Consider the following 16,253-nt stretch of genomic DNA (forward strand, 5'->3'; position numbering starts at 1 on the left):
GACTTCGCAGGAGGTCACCCATCCGAGTACTTTTCTCGCCCAAGCACCCTTAACTGCGGAGTTCTGATAGAATCCGTTGCATTAGTGCTGGTATAATCCCTCATGTTTCATTCTGCGCTGCAAATACATACACTCTTTCTCCTCCCATCCCCCCTCCCGTCATTTGTTTCCTTGTGCGTGCACTCTGCATCTCTCTTTCTCGTTCTAATATCAAGTAATATGCCCCGGCACCGTGACTCACCTTTGCAAATGAGCCAGCGGTTTATAATTCCATTCACGCGTAACGTCGAACAACCCATCCGAAAAAACATAGGTGCAACACCAGGGCTTCCCAGGTGGTCACCCATCCGAGTACTACTCTCGCCCAAGCACACTTAACTGCGGAGTTCTGATGGGATCCGGGGCTTTAGTGCTGGTATGATCGCACCTCTTTAATTTCGCGCCACAAATACATACACTCCACCCTTCTTCCCCCTCCCGTCATTTGTTTCCTTGTGCGTTCACACTCTACCTCTCATTCTCGTTCTAATATCGATTAAAATGCCCCTGCTTCTTGACTCACATTTGCATATAAACCAGCTGACCCTAGTTCCAGACGCGCGTAACGTCGAACGACCAGTCTGAAAAAAAATTGGTGCGACACGAGGACTTCCCAGGAGGTCAACCATCCGAGTACTAATCTCGCCCAAGCACACTTAACTGCGGAGTTCTGATGGGATCCGGTGCATTAGTGCTGGTATGATCGCACCTGTTTAATTTCGCACTGCAAATACATAAACTCATTCCCCTTTCTTCCCCCTCCCGTCATTTCTTTCCTTGTGGGTGCGCACTGCACCTCCCGTGCTCGTTCTAATATCAAGTAAAATGCTACGGTGCCGTGACTCACATTTGCGAATAAACTTGAGGACCATAATTCAAGTCGCGCGTATCGTCGAAAGAATCATCTGCAAAAAAATGGGTGTAACACGAGGACTTCCAAAGAAAATGGGTGAAATATAGGGACTTCGCAGGAGGTCACCCATCCTAGTGCTACTCTCGCCCAAGCACCCTTAACTTGCGGAGTTCTGAAAGAATCCGTTGCATATGTGCTGGTATGATTGCTCATGTTTCATTCTGTGCTGCAAATACATACACTTTTTCTCCCTCCATCCCCCCTCCCGTCATTTGTTTCCTTGTGCGTGCACTCTGCATCTCTCCTTCTCGTTCTAATATCGATTAAAATGCTCCTGCTTCTTGACTCACATTTGCGTATAAACCAGTGGACTCTAGTTCCAGTCGCGCGTAACGTCGAACGACCCGTCTGAAAAAAAAAAATTAATGCGACACGAGGTCTTCCCAGGAGGTAACCCATGCTAGTACTAATCTCGCCCAAGCACCCTTACCTACGGAGTTCTGATAGAATCCTTTACATTAGTGCTGGTATGATCGCACCTGTTTCATTTCGCGCTGCAAATACATAAACTCCTTCTCCTTTCTTCCCCCTCCCGTGATTTTTTTCCTTATGCGTGCGCACTGCACCTCTCGTTCTCGTTCAAATATCAAGTAAAATGCCACGGCGCCGTGACTCACATTTGGAAATAAATCTGCGGACTATAATTAAAGTCGCGCGTAACGTCGAACTGCACATCTGAAAAAAAGAAAATGGGTGCAACACGAGAACTTCCCAAGAGGTAACCCATCATTGTACTACTTTCGACAAAGCACACTTAACTGTGGAGTTCTGATGGGATCCGGTGCATTTATGATGTTTGACCGCACCTGTTTAATTTCGTGCTGAAAATACATACACTCCTTCTTCCCTCCCCCCTCCAATCATTTGTTTCCTTGTGCGTTCACACTGCACCTCTCCTTCTCGTTCTAATATTGATTAAAATGCCCCTGATTCTTGACTCACATTTGCGTATAAACCAGCGGACCATAGTTCCAGTCGCGCGTAACGTCGAACGACCCATCTGAAAAAAAATTGTTGCGATACGAGGACTTCCCAAGAGGTCACCCATCCGAGTACTACTCTCGCCCAAGCATGCTTAACTGCAGAGTTCTGATGGGATCCAGTGCATTAGTGCTGGTTTGATGCCACTTGTTTAATTTTGCGCTTCAAATACATACACTCCTTCTCTTTTCTTCCTCCTCCCGTCATTTGTTTCCTTGTGCGTGCGCACTGCACCTCCCGTACTCGTTCTAATATCAAGTAAAATGCTACGGCGCCGTCACTCACATTTGTGAATAAACCTGCGGACCATAAATCAAGTCGCGCGTAACATCGAAAGAATCATCTGCAAAAAGATGGGTGCAACACGAGGACCTCCCAAGAAAATGGGTGAAATATAAGGACTTCGCAGGAAGTCACCCATCCGAGCACTTTTCTCGCCCAAGCACCCTTAACTGCAGAGTTCTGATAGAATCCGTTGCATTAGTGTTGGTATGATCCCTCATGTTTCACTCTGCACTACAAATACATACACTCTTTCTCCTCCCATCCCCCCTCCCGTCATTTGTTTCCTTGTACGTGCACTCTGCATCTCTCTTTCTCTTTCTAATATCAAGTAATATGCCCCAGCACCGTTTCTCACCTTTGCAAATGATCCAGCTGTTTATAATTCCATTCGCGCGTAACGTCGAACAACCCATCCGAAAAAAACATAGCTGCAACACGAGGGTTTCCCAGGTGGTCACCCATCCGAGTACTACTCTCGCCAAAGCACACTTAACTGCGGAGTTCTGATGGGATCCGGTGCATTAGTGCTGGTATAATCGCACCTGTTTAATTCCGCGCTGTAAATACATAAACTCCTTCTCCCTTCTTCCCCCTCCCGTCATTTGTTTCCTTTTGCGTGCGCACTGCACCTCCCGTGCTCGTTCTAATATAAAGTAAAATGCTACGGTGCCGTGACTCAAATTTGCGAATAAACCTGAGGACCATAATTTAAGTCGCGCATATCGTCGAAAGAATCATCTGCAAAAAAATGAGTGCAACACGAGGACTTCCTAAGAAAATGGGTGAAATATAAGGACTTCGCAGGAGGTCACCCATCCTAGTGCTACTCTCGCCCAAGCACTCTTAACTTGCGGAGTTCTGATCGAATCCGTTGCATTGGTGCTGGTATGATTGCTCATGTTTCATTATGCGCTGCAAATACACACACTTTTTCTCCCTCCATCCCCCCTCCCGTCATTTGTTTACTTGTGGGTGCACTCTGCATCCCTCTTTCTCGTTCTAATATCGATTAAAATGCCCCTGCTTCTTGACGCACATTTGCGTATAAACAAGTGGACCCGAGTTGCAGTCGCGCGTAACGTCGAACGACCTGTCTGAAAAAAAAATTAGTACGGCACGAGGACTTCTCAAGAGGTCACCCATCCGAGTACTACTCTCGCCCAAGCACACTTAACTGCGGAGTTCTGATGGGATCCGGTGCATTAGTGCTCGTGTGATCGCACCTGTTTAATTCCGCGCTGCAAATACATAAACTCCTTCTCCTTTCTTCCCCCTCCCGTCATTTGTTTCCTTGTGCGTGCGCACTGCACCTCTCGTTCTCGTTCAAATATCAAGTATAATGCCACGGCACCGTGACTCACATTTGCGAATAAATCTGCGGACCATAATTAAAGTCGCGCGTAACATCGAACGGTACATCTGAAAAAAAGAAAATGGGTGCAACACGAGAACTTCCCAGGAGGTAACCCATCATTGTACTACTTTCGCCAAAGCACACTTAACTGCGGAGTTCTGATGGGATCCGGTGCATTTGTGCTGGTGTGACCGCACCTGTTTAATTTCGTGCTGAAAATACATACACTCCTTCTTCCCTCCCGCCCTCCCATCATTTGTTTTCTTGTGCGTTCACACTGCACCTCTCCTTCTCGTTCTAATATCGATTAAAAGGCCCCTGATTCTTGACTCACATTTGCGTATAAACCAGCAGACCATAGTTCCAGTCGCGCGTAACGTCGAACGACCAATCTGAAAAAAAATTGTTGCGATACGAGGACTTCTCAAGAGGTCACCCATCCGACTACTACTCTCGCCCAAGCACACTTAACTGCAGAGTTCTGATGGGATCCAGTGCATTAGTGCTGGTATGATGCCACTTGTTTAATTTTGCGCTTCAAATACATACACTCCTTCTCTTTTCTTCCTCCTCCTGTCATTTGTTTCCTTGTGCGTGCGCACTGCACCTCCCGTACTCGTTCTAATATCAAGTAAAATGCCACGGCGCCGGGACTCACATTTGCGAATAAACCTGCGGACCATAAATCAAGTCACGCGTAACATCGAAAGAATCATCTACAAAAAGATGGGTGCAACACGAGGACCTCCCAAGAAAATGGGTAAAATATAAGGACTTCGCAGGAGGTCACCCATCCGAGTACTTTTCTCGCCCAAGCACCCTTAACTGCGGAGTTCTGATAGAATTCGTTGCATTAGTGCTGGTATGATCCCTCATGTTTCATTCTGCACAGCAAATACATACACTTTTTCTCCTCCCATCCCCCCTCCCGTCATTTGTTTCCTTGTGCATGCACTCTGCATCTCTCTTTCTCATTCTAATATTAAGTAATATGCCCCGGCACCGTGACTCACCTTTACAAATGAACCAGCTGTTTATAATTCCATTCGCGCGTAACGTCGAACAACCCATCCGAAAAAAAATAGGTGCAACACGAGGACCTCCCAAGAGGTCAACCATCCGAGTACTAATCTCGCCCAAGCACACTTAACTGCGGAGTTCTGATGGGATCCGGGGCTTTAGTGCTGGTATGATCGCGCCTGTTTAGTTTCGCGCTGCAAATACATACACTCCTTCTCCTTTCTTCCCCCTCCCGTCATTTGTTTCCTTGTGCGTTCACACTTCACCTCTCATTCTCGTTCTAATATTGATTAAAATGCCCCTACTTCTTGACTCACATTTGCATATAAACCAGCGGACCCTAGTTCCAGACGCGCGTAACGTCGAACGACCTGTCTGAAAAAAAATTGGTGCGACACGAGGACTTCACAAGAAAATTGATGAAATATAAGGACTTCACAGGAGGTAACCCATGCAAGTACTACTCTCGCCCAAGCACCCTTACCTACGGAGTTCTGATAGAATCCGTTGCATTAGTGCTGGTATGATCGCACCTGTTTCATTTCGTGCTGAAAATACATACACTCCTTCTCCTTCCCTCCCCCTCCCATCAATTGTTTCCTTGTGCGTTCACACTGCACCTCTCTTTCTCGTTCTAATATCGATTAAAATGCCCCTGCTTCTTGACTCACATTTGCGTATAAACTAGCGGACCCTAGTTCCAGTCCTGCGTAACGTCGAACGACCCGTCTAAAAAAAAATTAGTGCGACACGAGGACTTCCCAGGAGGTCACCCATCTGAGTACTACTCTCGCCCAAGCACAATTAACTGCGGAGTTCTGATGGGATCCGGTGCATTAGTGCTGGTATGATCGCACCTATTTCATTTTGTGCTGAAAATACGTACACTCCTTCTCCTTCCCTCCCCCTCCCATCAATTGTTTCCTTATGCGTTCACACTGCACCTCTCCTTCCCGTTCAAATATCGATTAAAATGCCCCTGTTTCTTGACTCACATTTGCGTATAAACCAGCGGACCCTAGTTCCAGTCGCGCATAACGTCGAACGACCCGTCTGAAAAAAAATTGGTGCGACACGAGGACTTCCCAGGAGGTCACCCATCCGAGTACTACTCTCGCCCAAGCACACTTTACTGCGGAGTTCTAATGGGATCCGGTGCATTAGTGCTGGTATGATCGCACCTGTTTAATTCCGCGCTTTAAATACATAAACTCCTTCTCCCTTCTTCCCCCTCCCGTCATTTGTTTCCTTTTGCGTGCGCACTGCACCTCCCGTGCTCGTTCTAATATAAAGTAAAATGCTACGGTGCCGTGACTCAAATTTGCGAATAAACCTGAGGACCATAATTCAAGTCGCGCGTATCGTCGAAAGAATCATCTGCAAAAAAATGAGTGCAACACGAGGACTTCCTAAGAAAATGGGTGAAATATAAGGACTTCGCAGGAGGTCACCCATCCTAGTGCTACTCTCGCCCAAGCACTCTTAACTTGCGGAGTTCTGATCGAATCCGTTGCATTGGTGCTGGTATGATTGCTCATGTTTCATTCTGCGCTGCAAATACACACACTTTTTCTCCCTCCATCCCCCCTCCCGTCATTTGTTTACTTGTGGGTGCACTCTGCATCCCTCTTTCTCGTTCTAATATCGATTAAAATGCCCCTGCTTCTTGACTCACATTTGCGTATAAACCAGTGGACCCTTATTCCAGTCGCGCGTAACGTCGAACGACCCGTCTGAAAAAAAAATTAGTGCGACACGAGGACTTCCCAAGAGGTAACCCATTCGAGTACTACTCTCGCCCAAGCACACTTAACTGCGGAGTTCTGATGGGATCCGGCGCATTAGTGCTGGTATGATCGCACCTGTTTAATTTCGCGCTGCAAATACATAAACTCCTTCTCCTTTCTTCCCCCTCCCGTCATTTGTTTCCTTGTGCGTGCGCACTGCACCTCTCGTTCTCGCTCAAATATCAAGTAAAATACCCCGGCGCCGTGACTCACATTTGTGAATAAATCTGCGCACCATAAGTAAAGTCGCGCGTAAGGTCGAACGACACATATGAAAAAAAAAATGGGTGCAACACGAGAACTTCCTAGGAGGAAACCCATCATTGTACTACTTTCGCCAAAGCACACTTAACTGCGGAGTTCTGATGGGATCCGGTGCATTTGTGCTGGTATGACCGCACCTGTTTAATTTTGGGCTGAAAATACATACACTCCTTCTTACCTCCCCCCCTCCCATCATTTGTTTCCTTGGGCGTTCACACTGCACCTCTCCTTCTCGTTCTAATATCGATTAAAATGCCCCTGAGTTTTGACTCACATTTGCGTATAAACCAGCGGACCATAGTTCCAGTCGCGCGTAACGTCGAATGACTCATCTGAAAAAAAATTGTTGCGATACGAGGACTTCCCAAGAGGTCACCCATCCGAGTACTACTCTCGCCCAAGCACACTTAACTGTAGAGTTCTGATAGGATCCAATGCATTAGTGCTGGTATGATGCCACTTGATTAATTTTGCGCGTTAAATACATACACTCCTTCTCTTTTCTTCCTCCTCCCGTCATTTGTTTCCTTGTTCGTGCGCACTGCACCTCCCGTACTCGTTCTAATATCAAGTAAAATGCCAAGGCGCCGTGACTCACATTTGCGAATAAACATGCGGACCATAAATCAAGTCGCGCGTAACGTTGTAAGAATCATCTACAAAAAGATGGATGCAACACGATGACCTCCCAAGAAAATGGGTGAAATATAAGGACTTCGCAGGAGGTCACCCATCCGAGTATTTTTCTCGCCCAAGCACCCTTAACTGCGGAGTTCTGATAGAATCCGTTGCATTAGTGCTGGTATGATCCCTCACGTTTCATTCTGCACTGCAAATACATACACTCTTTCTCCTCCCATCCCCCCTCCCGTCATTTGTTTCCTTGTGCGTGCACTCTGCACCTCTCTTTCTCGTTCTAATATCAAGTAATATGCCCCGGCATCGTGACTCACATTTGCAAATGAACCAGCGGTTTATAATTCCATTCGCGCGTAACGTCGAACGACCCGTCTGAAAAAAAAATTGGTGCGACACGAGTACTTCCCAGGAGGTCACCCATCCGAGTACTAATCTCGCCCAAGCACACATAACTGCGGAGTTCTGATGGGATCCGGTGCATTAGTGCTGGTATGATCGCAGCCGTTTAATTTCGTGCTGCAAATACATAAACTCATTCCCCTTTCTTCCCCATCCCGTCATTTGTTTCCTTGTGCGTGCGCACTGCACCTCCCGTTCTCGTTCTAATATCAAGTAAAATGTCACAGCACCGTGACTCACATTTGCGAATAAACCTGAGGACCATAATTCAAGTTGCGCGTAACGTCGAAAGAATCATTTGCAAAAAAATGGGTGCAACATGAGGACTTCACAAGAAAATGGGTGAAATATAAGGACTTCGCAGGAGGTAACCCATGCTAGTACTACTCTCGCCCAAGCACCCTTACCTACGGAGTTCTGATAGAATCCGTTGTATTAGTGCTGGTATGATCGCACCTGTTTCATTTCGTGCTGAAAATACATACACTCATTCTCCTTCCCTCCCACTCCCATCAATTGTTTCCTTGTGCGTTCACACTGCACCTCTTCTTCTCGTTCTAATATCGATTAAAATGCCCCTGCTTCTTGACTCACATTTGCGTATAAACCAGCGGACCCTAGTTCCAGTCGCGCGTAACGTCGAACGACCCGTCTGAAAAAAAATTGGTGCTACACGAGGACTTCCCAAGAGGTCACCCATCCGAGTACTACTCTCGCCCAAGCACACTTAACTGCGGAGTTCTGATGGGATCCGGTGCATTAGTGCTGGTATGATCGCATCCGTTTAATTCCGCGCTGCAAATACATAAATTCCTTCTCCTTTCTTCCCCCTCCCGTCATTTGTTTCCTTGTGCGTGCGCACTGCACCTCCCGTGCTCGTTCTAATATCAAGTAAAATGCTACGGTGCCGTGACTCACATTGGCGAATAAACCTGAGGACCATAATTCAAGTCGCGCCTAACGTCGAAAGAATCATCTGCAAAAAAATGGGTGCAACACGAGGACTTCACAAGAAAATAGGTGAAATATAAGGACTTCGCAGGAGGTAACCCATGCTAGTACTACTCTCGCCAAAGCACCCTTACCTACGGAGTTCTGATAGAATCCGTTGCATTAGTACTGGTATGATCGCACCTGTTTCATTTCGTGCTGAAAATACATACATTCCTTCTCCTTCCCTCCCCCTCCCATCAATTGTTTCCTTGTGCGTTCACACTGCACCTCTTCTTCTCGTTCTAATATCGATTAAAATGCTCCTGCTTCTTGACTCACATTTGCGTATAAACCAGCGGACCCTAGTTCCAGTCCCGCGTAACGTCGAACGACCCGTCTGAAAAAAAATTGTGCGACACGAGGACTTCCCAGGAGGTTACCCATCCGAGTACTACTCTCGCCCAAGCACACTTAACTGCGGAGTTCTGATGGGATCCGGTGCATTAGTGCTGGTATGATCGCACTGTTTAATTTCGCGCTGCAAATACATAAATTCCTTCTCCTTTCTTCCCCCTCCCGTCATTTGTTTCCTTGTGCGTGCGCAGTGCACCTCCCGTGCTCGTTCTAATATCAAGTAAAATGCTACGGTGCCGTGACTCACATTGGCGAATAAACCTGAGGACCGTAATTCAAGTCGCGCGTAACGTCGAAAGAATCATCTGCAAAAAAATGGGTGCAACACGAGGACTTCCTAAGAAAATAGGTTTTAATATAAGGACTTCGCATGAGGTCACCCATCCTAGTGCTACTCTCGCCCAAGCACCCTTAACTTGCGGAGTTCTGATAGACTCCGTTGCATTGGTGCTGGTATGATCACTCATGTTTCATTATGCACTGCAAATACATACACTCTTTCTCCCTCCATCCCCTCTCCCGTCATTTGTTTCCTTGTGCGTGCATTCTGTATATCTCCTTCTTGTTCTAATATCAAGTAAAATGCCCTGGCATCGTGACTCACCTTTGCGAATGAACCAGCGGTTTATAATTGCATTCGCGCGTAACGTCGAACGATCCATCCGAAAAAAAATAAGCGCAACACGAGGACTTCCCAGGAGGTCACCAATCCGAGTACTACTCCTGCCCAAGCACACTTAACTGCTAAGTTCTGATGGGATACGGTGCATTAGTGCTGGTATGATGGCACCTATTTAATTTCGCGCTGCAAATACGTACACTCCTTCTCCTTTCTTCCCCTTCCCGTCATTTGTTTCCTTGTGCATGTGCACAGCACCTCTCGTTCTCGTATAAATATCAAGGAAAATGCCACGGCGCAGTGACTCACATTTTCGAATAAATCTGCGAACTATAATTAAAGTCGCGCGTAACATCGAATGACACTTCTGAAAAAAAAAATGGGTGCAACACGAGAACTTCCCAGGAGGTAACCCATCCTTGTACTACTTTCGCCTAAGCACACTTAACTGCGGAGTTCTGATGGGATCCGGTATATTTGTGCTGGTGTGATAGCACCTGTTTAATTTCGTGCTGAAAATACATACACTCCTTCTCCTTCCCTCCCCCCTCCCATCATTTGTTACCTTGTGCGTTCACACTGCACATCTTTTTCTCGTTCTAATATCGATAAATATGCCCCTGCTTCTTGACTCACATTTGCATATAAACAAGTGGACCATAGTTCCAGTTGCGCATAACGTCGGACGACCCGTCTGAAAAAAAATTTGTGCGGCACGAGAACTTCCCAGGAGGTCACCCATCCGAGTACTACTCTCGCCCAAGCACACTTAACTGCAGAGTTATGATGGGAGACGTTGCATTAGTGCTGGTATGATCGCACCCGTTTAATTTCGCGCTGCAAATACATAAACTCCTTCTCCTTTCTTCCCCCTCCCGTCATTTGTTTCCTTGTGCGTGCGCACTGTACCTCCCGTTCTCGTTCTAATATCAAGTAATATGCCACGGCGCCGTGACTCACATTTGCGAATAAACCTGAGGACAAAAATTCAAGTCGCGCGTAACGTCGAAAGAATCATCTACAAAAAAATGGGTGCAACACGAGAACTTCCCAAGTGGTCACCCATCCGAGTACTACTCTCGCCCAAGCACACTTAACTGCGGAGTTATGATGGGATCGGTTGTATTAGTGCTGGTATGATCGTACCTGTTTAATTTTGCACTGCAAATACATAAAATCCTTCTCCTTTCTTCCCCCTCCCGTCATTTGTTTCCTTGTGCGTGAACTCTGCATCTCTCTTTCTCGTTCTAATATCAAGTAATATGCCTCGGCAACGTGACTCACCTTTGCAAATGAACCAGTGGTTTATAATTCCATTCGCGCGTAACGTCGAACAACCCATCTGAAAAAAAATAGGTGCAACACGAGGGCTTCCCCAGTGGTCACCCATCCGAGTACTACTCTAGCCCAAGCACACTTAACTGCGGAGTTCTGATGGGATCCGGAGCTTTAGTGCTGGTATGATCGCACCTATTTAATTTCGCACTACAAATACATACCCTCCTTCTCCTTTCTTCCCCCTCCCGTCATTTGTTTCCTTGTGCGTTCATACTTCACCTCTCATTCTCGTTCTAATATCGATTAAAATGCCCCTGCTTCTTGACTCACATTTGCGTATAAACCAGCGGACCCTAGTTACAGACGCGCGTAACGTCGAACGACCCGTCTGAAAAAAATTGGTGCGACACGAGGACTTCCCAGGAGGTCACCCATCCGAGTACTAATCTCGCCCAAGCACACATAACTGCGGAGTTCTGATGGGATCCGGTGCATTAATGCTGGTGTGATCGCACCTGTTTAATTTCGCGCTGCAAATACATAAACTCATTCCCCTTTCTTCCCCCTCCCGTCATTTGTTTCCTTGTGCGTGCGCACTGCACCTCCCGTTCTCGTTCTAATATCAAGTAATATGCCACGGCGCCGTGACTCACATTTGCGAATAAACCTGAGGACCATAATTCAAGTTGCGCATAACATCGAAAGAATCATCTGTAAAAAAATGGGTGCAACACGAGGACTTCACAAGAAAATGGGTGAAATATAAGGACTTCGCAGGACGTAACCCATGCCAGTACTATTCTCGCCCAAGCACCCTTACCTACGGAGTTCTGATAGAATCCGTTACATTAGTGCTGGTATGATCCCTCATGTTTCATTCTGCACTGCAAATACATACACTCTTTCCCCTTCCATCCCCCCTCCCGTCATTTGTTTCCTTGTGCGTGCACTCTGCATCTCTCTTTCTCGTTCTAATATCAAGTAATATGCCCCGGCACCGTGACTCACCTTTGCAAATGAACCAGCGGTTTATAATTCCATTCGCGCGTAACGTCGAACAACCCATCCGAAAAAAAATTGGTGCAACACGAGGGCTTCCCAAGTGGTCACCCATCCGAGTACTACTCTCGCTCAAGCACACTTAACTACGGAGTTCTAATGGGATCCGGAGCTTTAGTGCTGGTATGATCGCACCTGTTTAATTTCACGCTGCAAATACATACACTCTTTCTCCTTTCTTCCACCTCCCGTCATTTGTTTCCTTGTGCGTTCACACTTCATCTCTCATTCTCGTTCTAATATCGATTAAAATGCCCCTGCTTCTTGACTCACATTTGCGTATAAACCAGCGGACCCTAGTTCCAGACGTGCGTAACGTCGAACGACCCGTCTGAAAAAAAATTGGTGCGACACGAGGACTTCCCAGGAGGTCATCCATCCGAGTACTAATCTCGCCCAAGCACACTTCACTGCGGAGTTCTGATGGGATCCGGTGCATTAGTGCTGGTATGATTGCACCTGTTTAATTTCGCGCTACAAATGCATAAACTTATTCCCCTTTCTTCCCCCTCCCGTCATTTGTTTCCTTGTGCGTGCGCACTGCACCTCCCGTTCTCGTTCTAATATCAAGTAAAATGCCATGGCGTTGTGACTCACATTTGCGAATAAACCTGAGGACCATAATTCAAGTCGCGCGTACCGTCGAAATAATCATTTGCAAAAAAATGGGCGCAACACGAGGACTTCACAAGAAAATTGATGAAATATAAGGACTTCGCAGGAGGTAACCCATGCTAGTACTACTCTCGCCCAAGCACCCTTACCTACGGAGTTCTGATAGAATCTGTTGCATTAGTGCTGGTATGATCGCATCTGTTTCATTTCGTGCTGAGAATACATACACTCCTTCTTCTTCCCTCCCCCTCCCATCAATTGTTTCCTTGTGCGTTCACACTGCACACCTCCTTCTCGTTCTAATATCGATTAAAATGCCCCTGCTTCTTGACTCACATTTGCGTATAAACCAGCGGACTCTAGTTCCAGTCGAACGACCCATCTGAAAAAAAATTGTTGCGATACGAGGACTTCACAAGAGGTCACCCATCCGAGTACTACTCTCACCGATGCACACTTAACAGCAGAGTTCTGATGGGATCCAGTGTATTAGTGCTGGTATGATGCCACTTGTTTAATTTTGCGCTTCAAATACATACACTCCTTCTCTTTTGTTCCTCATCCCGTCATTTGTTTCCTTGTGCGTGCGCACTGCACCTCCCGTACTCGTTTTAATATCAAGTAAAATGCAACGACGTCGTGACTCACATTTGCGAATAAAGCTACGAACCATAAATCAAGTCGCGCGTAACGTCGAAAGAATCATCTGCAAAAAGATGGGTGCAACACGAGGACCTCCCAAGAAAATGGATGAAATATAAGGACTTCGCAGGAGATCACCCATCCGAGTACTTTTCTCGCCCGAGCACCCTTAACTGCGGAGTTCTGATAGAATCCGTTGCATTAGTGCTGGTATGATCCCTCATGTTTCATTCTGCACTGCAAATACATACACTCTTTCTCCTCCCGTCCCCCCTCCCGTCATTTGTTTCCGTGTGCGTGCACTCTGCATCTCTCTTTCTCGTTCTAATATCAAGTAATATGCCCCAGCACCGTGACTCACCTTTGTAAATGAACCAGCGGTTTATAATTCCATTCGCGCGTACGTCGAACAACCCATCCGAAAAAAATAGGTGCAACATGAGGGCTTCCCAAGTTGTTACCCATCCGAGTACTACTCTCGCCCAAGCACACTTAAGTGCGAAGTTCTGATGGGATCCGGGGATTTAGTGCTGGTATGACCGCACCTGTTTCATTTCGTGCTGAAAATACATACATTCCTTCTCCTTCCCTCCCCCTCCCATCAATTGTTTCCTTGTGCGTTCACACTGCACCTCTTCTTCTCGTTCTAATATCGATTAAAATGCCCCTGCTTCTTGACTCACATTTGCGTATAAACCAGCGGACCCTAGTTCCAGTCTCGCGTAACGTCGAACGACCCGTCTGAAAAAAAATTGTGCGACACGAGGACTTCCCAGGAGGTTACCCATCCGAGTACTACTCTCGCCCAAGCACACTTAACTGCGGAGTTCTGATGGGATCCGGTGCATTAGTGCTGGTATGATCGCACCGTTTAATTTCGCGCTGCAAATACATAAACTCCTTCTCCTTTCTTCCCCCTCCCGTCATTTGTTTCCTTGTACGTGCGCACTGCACCTCTCGTTCTCGTTCAAATATCAAGTAAAATGCCACAGCGCCGTGACTCACATTTGCGAATAAATCTGCGGACCATAATTAAAGTCGCGCGTAACGTCGAACGACACATCTGAAAAAAAGAAAATGGGTGCAACACGAGAACCTCCCAGGAGGTAACCCATCATTGTACTACTTTCGCCAAAGCACACTTAACTGCGGAGTTCTGATGGGATCCGGTGCATTTGTGCTGGTGTGACCGCACCTGTTTAATTTCGTGCTGAAAATACATACACTCCTTCTTCCCTCCCCCCCTCCCATCATTTGTTTCGTTGTGCGTTCACACTGCACCTCTCCTTCTCGTTCTAATATCGATTAAAATGCCCCTGATTCTTGACTCACATTTGCGTATAAACCAGCTGACCATAGTTCCAGACGCGTGTAACGTCGAACGACCCATCTAAAAATAAATTGTTGCGATACGAGGAGTTCCCAAGAGGTCACCCATCCGAGTACTATTCTCTCCCAAGCACACTAAACTGCAGAGTTCGGATGGGATCCAGTGCATTAGTGCTGGTATGATGCCACTTGTTTAATTTTGCTCTTCAAATGCCTACACTCCTTTTCTTTTCTTCCTCATGCCGTCATTTGTTTCCTTGTGCGTGCGCACTGCACCTCCCGTACTCATTCTAATATCAAGTAAAATGCCACGGCGCCGTGACTCATAGTTGCGAATAAACCTGCAGACCATAAATCAAGTAGCGCATAACGTCGAAAGAATCATCTGCAAAAAGACGAGGCAACATGAGGACCTTCCAAGAAAATGGGTGAAATATAAGGACTTCGCAGGAGGTCACCAATCCGAGTACTTTTTTCGCCCAAGCACCCTTAACTGCGGAGTTCTGATAGAATCCGTTGCATTAGTACTGGTATGATCCCTCATGTTTCATTCTGCACTGCAAATACATACACTCTTTCTCCTTCTATCCCCCCTCCCGTCATTTGTTTCCTTGTGCGTGCACTCTGCATCTCTCTTTCACGTTCTAATATCTAGTAATATACCCCGGCACCGTGACTCACCTTTGCAAATGAACCAGCGGTTTATAATTCCATTCGCGCGTAACGTCGAACAACCCATCCGAAAAAAAAATAGGTGCAACACGAGGGCTTCCCAGGTGGTGACCCATCCGAGTACTACTCTCGCCCAAACACACTTAACTGTGGCGTTCTGATGGGATCCGGAGCTTTAGTGCTGGTATGATCGCACCTGTTTAATTTCGTGCTACAAATACATACACTCCTTCTCATTTCTTCCCCCTCCCGTCATTTGTTTCCTTGTGCGTTCACACTTCACCTCTCATTCTCGTTCTAATATCAATTAAAATGCCCCTGCTTCTTGACTCACATTTGCGTATAAACCAGCGGACCCTAGTTCCAGACGCGCGTAACGTCGAACGACCCGTTTGAAAAAAAATTAGTGCGACACGAGGACTTCCTAGGAGGTCACCCATCCGAGTACTAATCTCGCCCAAGCACACTTCACTGCGCAGTTCTGATGGGATCCGGTGCATTAGTGCTGGTATGATCGCACCTGTTTAATTTTGCGCTCCAAATACATAAACTCATTCCCCTTTCTTCCCCCTCCCGTCATTTGTATCCTTGTACGTGCGCACTGCACCTCCCGTTCTCGTTCTAATATCAAGTAAAATACTACAGCGCCGTGACTCCCATCATTTGTTTCGTTGTGCGTTCACACTGCACCTCTCCTTCTCGTTCTAATATCAATTAAAACACCCGTGATTCTTGACTCACATTTGCATATAAACCAGCAGACCATAGTTCCAGTCGCGCGTAACGTCGAACGATCCGTCTGAAAAAAAATTAGTGCAACACAAGGACTTCCCAGGAGGTCACCCATCCGAGTACTACTCTCGCCATAGCACACTTAACTGCAGAGTTCTGATGGGATCTTGTGCATTAGTGCTGGTATGATCGAACCCGTTTAATTTTGCGCTGGAAATACATAAACTCCATCTCCTCTCTTCCCCTTCCCGTCATTTGTTTCCTTGTGCGTGCGCACTG

The 16,253-nt window shown here is 46.7% G+C and overlaps 8 non-coding genes and 23 pseudogenes across 8 annotated transcripts; all 31 read right to left on the reverse strand.

Moving 5' to 3' along the window:
* Positions 1-310: 310 nt before the first annotated feature.
* LOC148264734 (5S ribosomal RNA) lies at positions 311-429 on the reverse strand. The gene has a single exon (XR_015819571.1). It is a non-coding gene; the product is annotated as a 5S ribosomal RNA (ribosomal RNA).
* Positions 430-631: 202 nt separating this feature from the next.
* Positions 632-750, reverse strand: LOC148264735 (5S ribosomal RNA). The gene has a single exon (XR_015821155.1). It is a non-coding gene; the product is annotated as a 5S ribosomal RNA (ribosomal RNA).
* Positions 751-1,314: 564 nt separating this feature from the next.
* LOC148264736 (5S ribosomal RNA) lies at positions 1,315-1,433 on the reverse strand (annotated as a pseudogene).
* Positions 1,434-1,963: 530 nt separating this feature from the next.
* LOC148264737 (5S ribosomal RNA) lies at positions 1,964-2,081 on the reverse strand (annotated as a pseudogene).
* Positions 2,082-2,643: 562 nt separating this feature from the next.
* LOC148264738 (5S ribosomal RNA) lies at positions 2,644-2,762 on the reverse strand (annotated as a pseudogene).
* A 562-nt stretch (positions 2,763-3,324) lies between these two features.
* On the reverse strand, positions 3,325-3,443 carry LOC148264739 (5S ribosomal RNA; annotated as a pseudogene).
* Positions 3,444-3,652: 209 nt separating this feature from the next.
* On the reverse strand, positions 3,653-3,771 carry LOC148264740 (5S ribosomal RNA; annotated as a pseudogene).
* Positions 3,772-3,975: 204 nt separating this feature from the next.
* On the reverse strand, positions 3,976-4,093 carry LOC148264741 (5S ribosomal RNA; annotated as a pseudogene).
* A 561-nt stretch (positions 4,094-4,654) lies between these two features.
* LOC148264742 (5S ribosomal RNA) lies at positions 4,655-4,773 on the reverse strand (annotated as a pseudogene).
* A 559-nt stretch (positions 4,774-5,332) lies between these two features.
* On the reverse strand, positions 5,333-5,451 carry LOC148264743 (5S ribosomal RNA). Its single transcript, XR_015819664.1, has one exon. It is a non-coding gene; the product is annotated as a 5S ribosomal RNA (ribosomal RNA).
* A 205-nt stretch (positions 5,452-5,656) lies between these two features.
* Positions 5,657-5,775, reverse strand: LOC148264744 (5S ribosomal RNA). Its single transcript, XR_015821158.1, has one exon. It is a non-coding gene; the product is annotated as a 5S ribosomal RNA (ribosomal RNA).
* A 562-nt stretch (positions 5,776-6,337) lies between these two features.
* Positions 6,338-6,456, reverse strand: LOC148264745 (5S ribosomal RNA). The gene has a single exon (XR_015820317.1). It is a non-coding gene; the product is annotated as a 5S ribosomal RNA (ribosomal RNA).
* A 207-nt stretch (positions 6,457-6,663) lies between these two features.
* LOC148264746 (5S ribosomal RNA) lies at positions 6,664-6,782 on the reverse strand (annotated as a pseudogene).
* A 204-nt stretch (positions 6,783-6,986) lies between these two features.
* On the reverse strand, positions 6,987-7,104 carry LOC148264747 (5S ribosomal RNA; annotated as a pseudogene).
* A 562-nt stretch (positions 7,105-7,666) lies between these two features.
* Positions 7,667-7,785, reverse strand: LOC148264748 (5S ribosomal RNA; annotated as a pseudogene).
* Positions 7,786-8,344: 559 nt separating this feature from the next.
* On the reverse strand, positions 8,345-8,463 carry LOC148264749 (5S ribosomal RNA; annotated as a pseudogene).
* Positions 8,464-9,021: 558 nt separating this feature from the next.
* On the reverse strand, positions 9,022-9,140 carry LOC148264750 (5S ribosomal RNA). The gene has a single exon (XR_015821114.1). It is a non-coding gene; the product is annotated as a 5S ribosomal RNA (ribosomal RNA).
* A 561-nt stretch (positions 9,141-9,701) lies between these two features.
* LOC148264751 (5S ribosomal RNA) lies at positions 9,702-9,820 on the reverse strand (annotated as a pseudogene).
* Positions 9,821-10,027: 207 nt separating this feature from the next.
* LOC148264752 (5S ribosomal RNA) lies at positions 10,028-10,146 on the reverse strand (annotated as a pseudogene).
* A 530-nt stretch (positions 10,147-10,676) lies between these two features.
* On the reverse strand, positions 10,677-10,795 carry LOC148264753 (5S ribosomal RNA; annotated as a pseudogene).
* Positions 10,796-11,000: 205 nt separating this feature from the next.
* LOC148264754 (5S ribosomal RNA) lies at positions 11,001-11,119 on the reverse strand. The gene has a single exon (XR_015820619.1). It is a non-coding gene; the product is annotated as a 5S ribosomal RNA (ribosomal RNA).
* Positions 11,120-11,323: 204 nt separating this feature from the next.
* Positions 11,324-11,442, reverse strand: LOC148264755 (5S ribosomal RNA; annotated as a pseudogene).
* A 560-nt stretch (positions 11,443-12,002) lies between these two features.
* LOC148264756 (5S ribosomal RNA) lies at positions 12,003-12,121 on the reverse strand (annotated as a pseudogene).
* Positions 12,122-12,326: 205 nt separating this feature from the next.
* LOC148264757 (5S ribosomal RNA) lies at positions 12,327-12,445 on the reverse strand (annotated as a pseudogene).
* A 1,224-nt stretch (positions 12,446-13,669) lies between these two features.
* On the reverse strand, positions 13,670-13,788 carry LOC148264758 (5S ribosomal RNA; annotated as a pseudogene).
* Positions 13,789-13,992: 204 nt separating this feature from the next.
* LOC148264759 (5S ribosomal RNA) lies at positions 13,993-14,111 on the reverse strand. The gene has a single exon (XR_015819536.1). It is a non-coding gene; the product is annotated as a 5S ribosomal RNA (ribosomal RNA).
* Positions 14,112-14,319: 208 nt separating this feature from the next.
* Positions 14,320-14,438, reverse strand: LOC148264760 (5S ribosomal RNA; annotated as a pseudogene).
* A 204-nt stretch (positions 14,439-14,642) lies between these two features.
* On the reverse strand, positions 14,643-14,760 carry LOC148264761 (5S ribosomal RNA; annotated as a pseudogene).
* A 561-nt stretch (positions 14,761-15,321) lies between these two features.
* Positions 15,322-15,440, reverse strand: LOC148264762 (5S ribosomal RNA; annotated as a pseudogene).
* Positions 15,441-15,645: 205 nt separating this feature from the next.
* Positions 15,646-15,764, reverse strand: LOC148264763 (5S ribosomal RNA; annotated as a pseudogene).
* A 288-nt stretch (positions 15,765-16,052) lies between these two features.
* LOC148264764 (5S ribosomal RNA) lies at positions 16,053-16,171 on the reverse strand (annotated as a pseudogene).
* Between the last annotated feature and the right edge of the window lie 82 nt (positions 16,172-16,253).

The sequence above is a fragment of the Carica papaya genome, chromosome 5, assembly GCF_054855325.1.
Source record: "Carica papaya isolate Zhongbai chromosome 5, ASM5485532v1, whole genome shotgun sequence".
NCBI lineage: Eukaryota > Viridiplantae > Streptophyta > Magnoliopsida > Brassicales > Caricaceae > Carica > Carica papaya.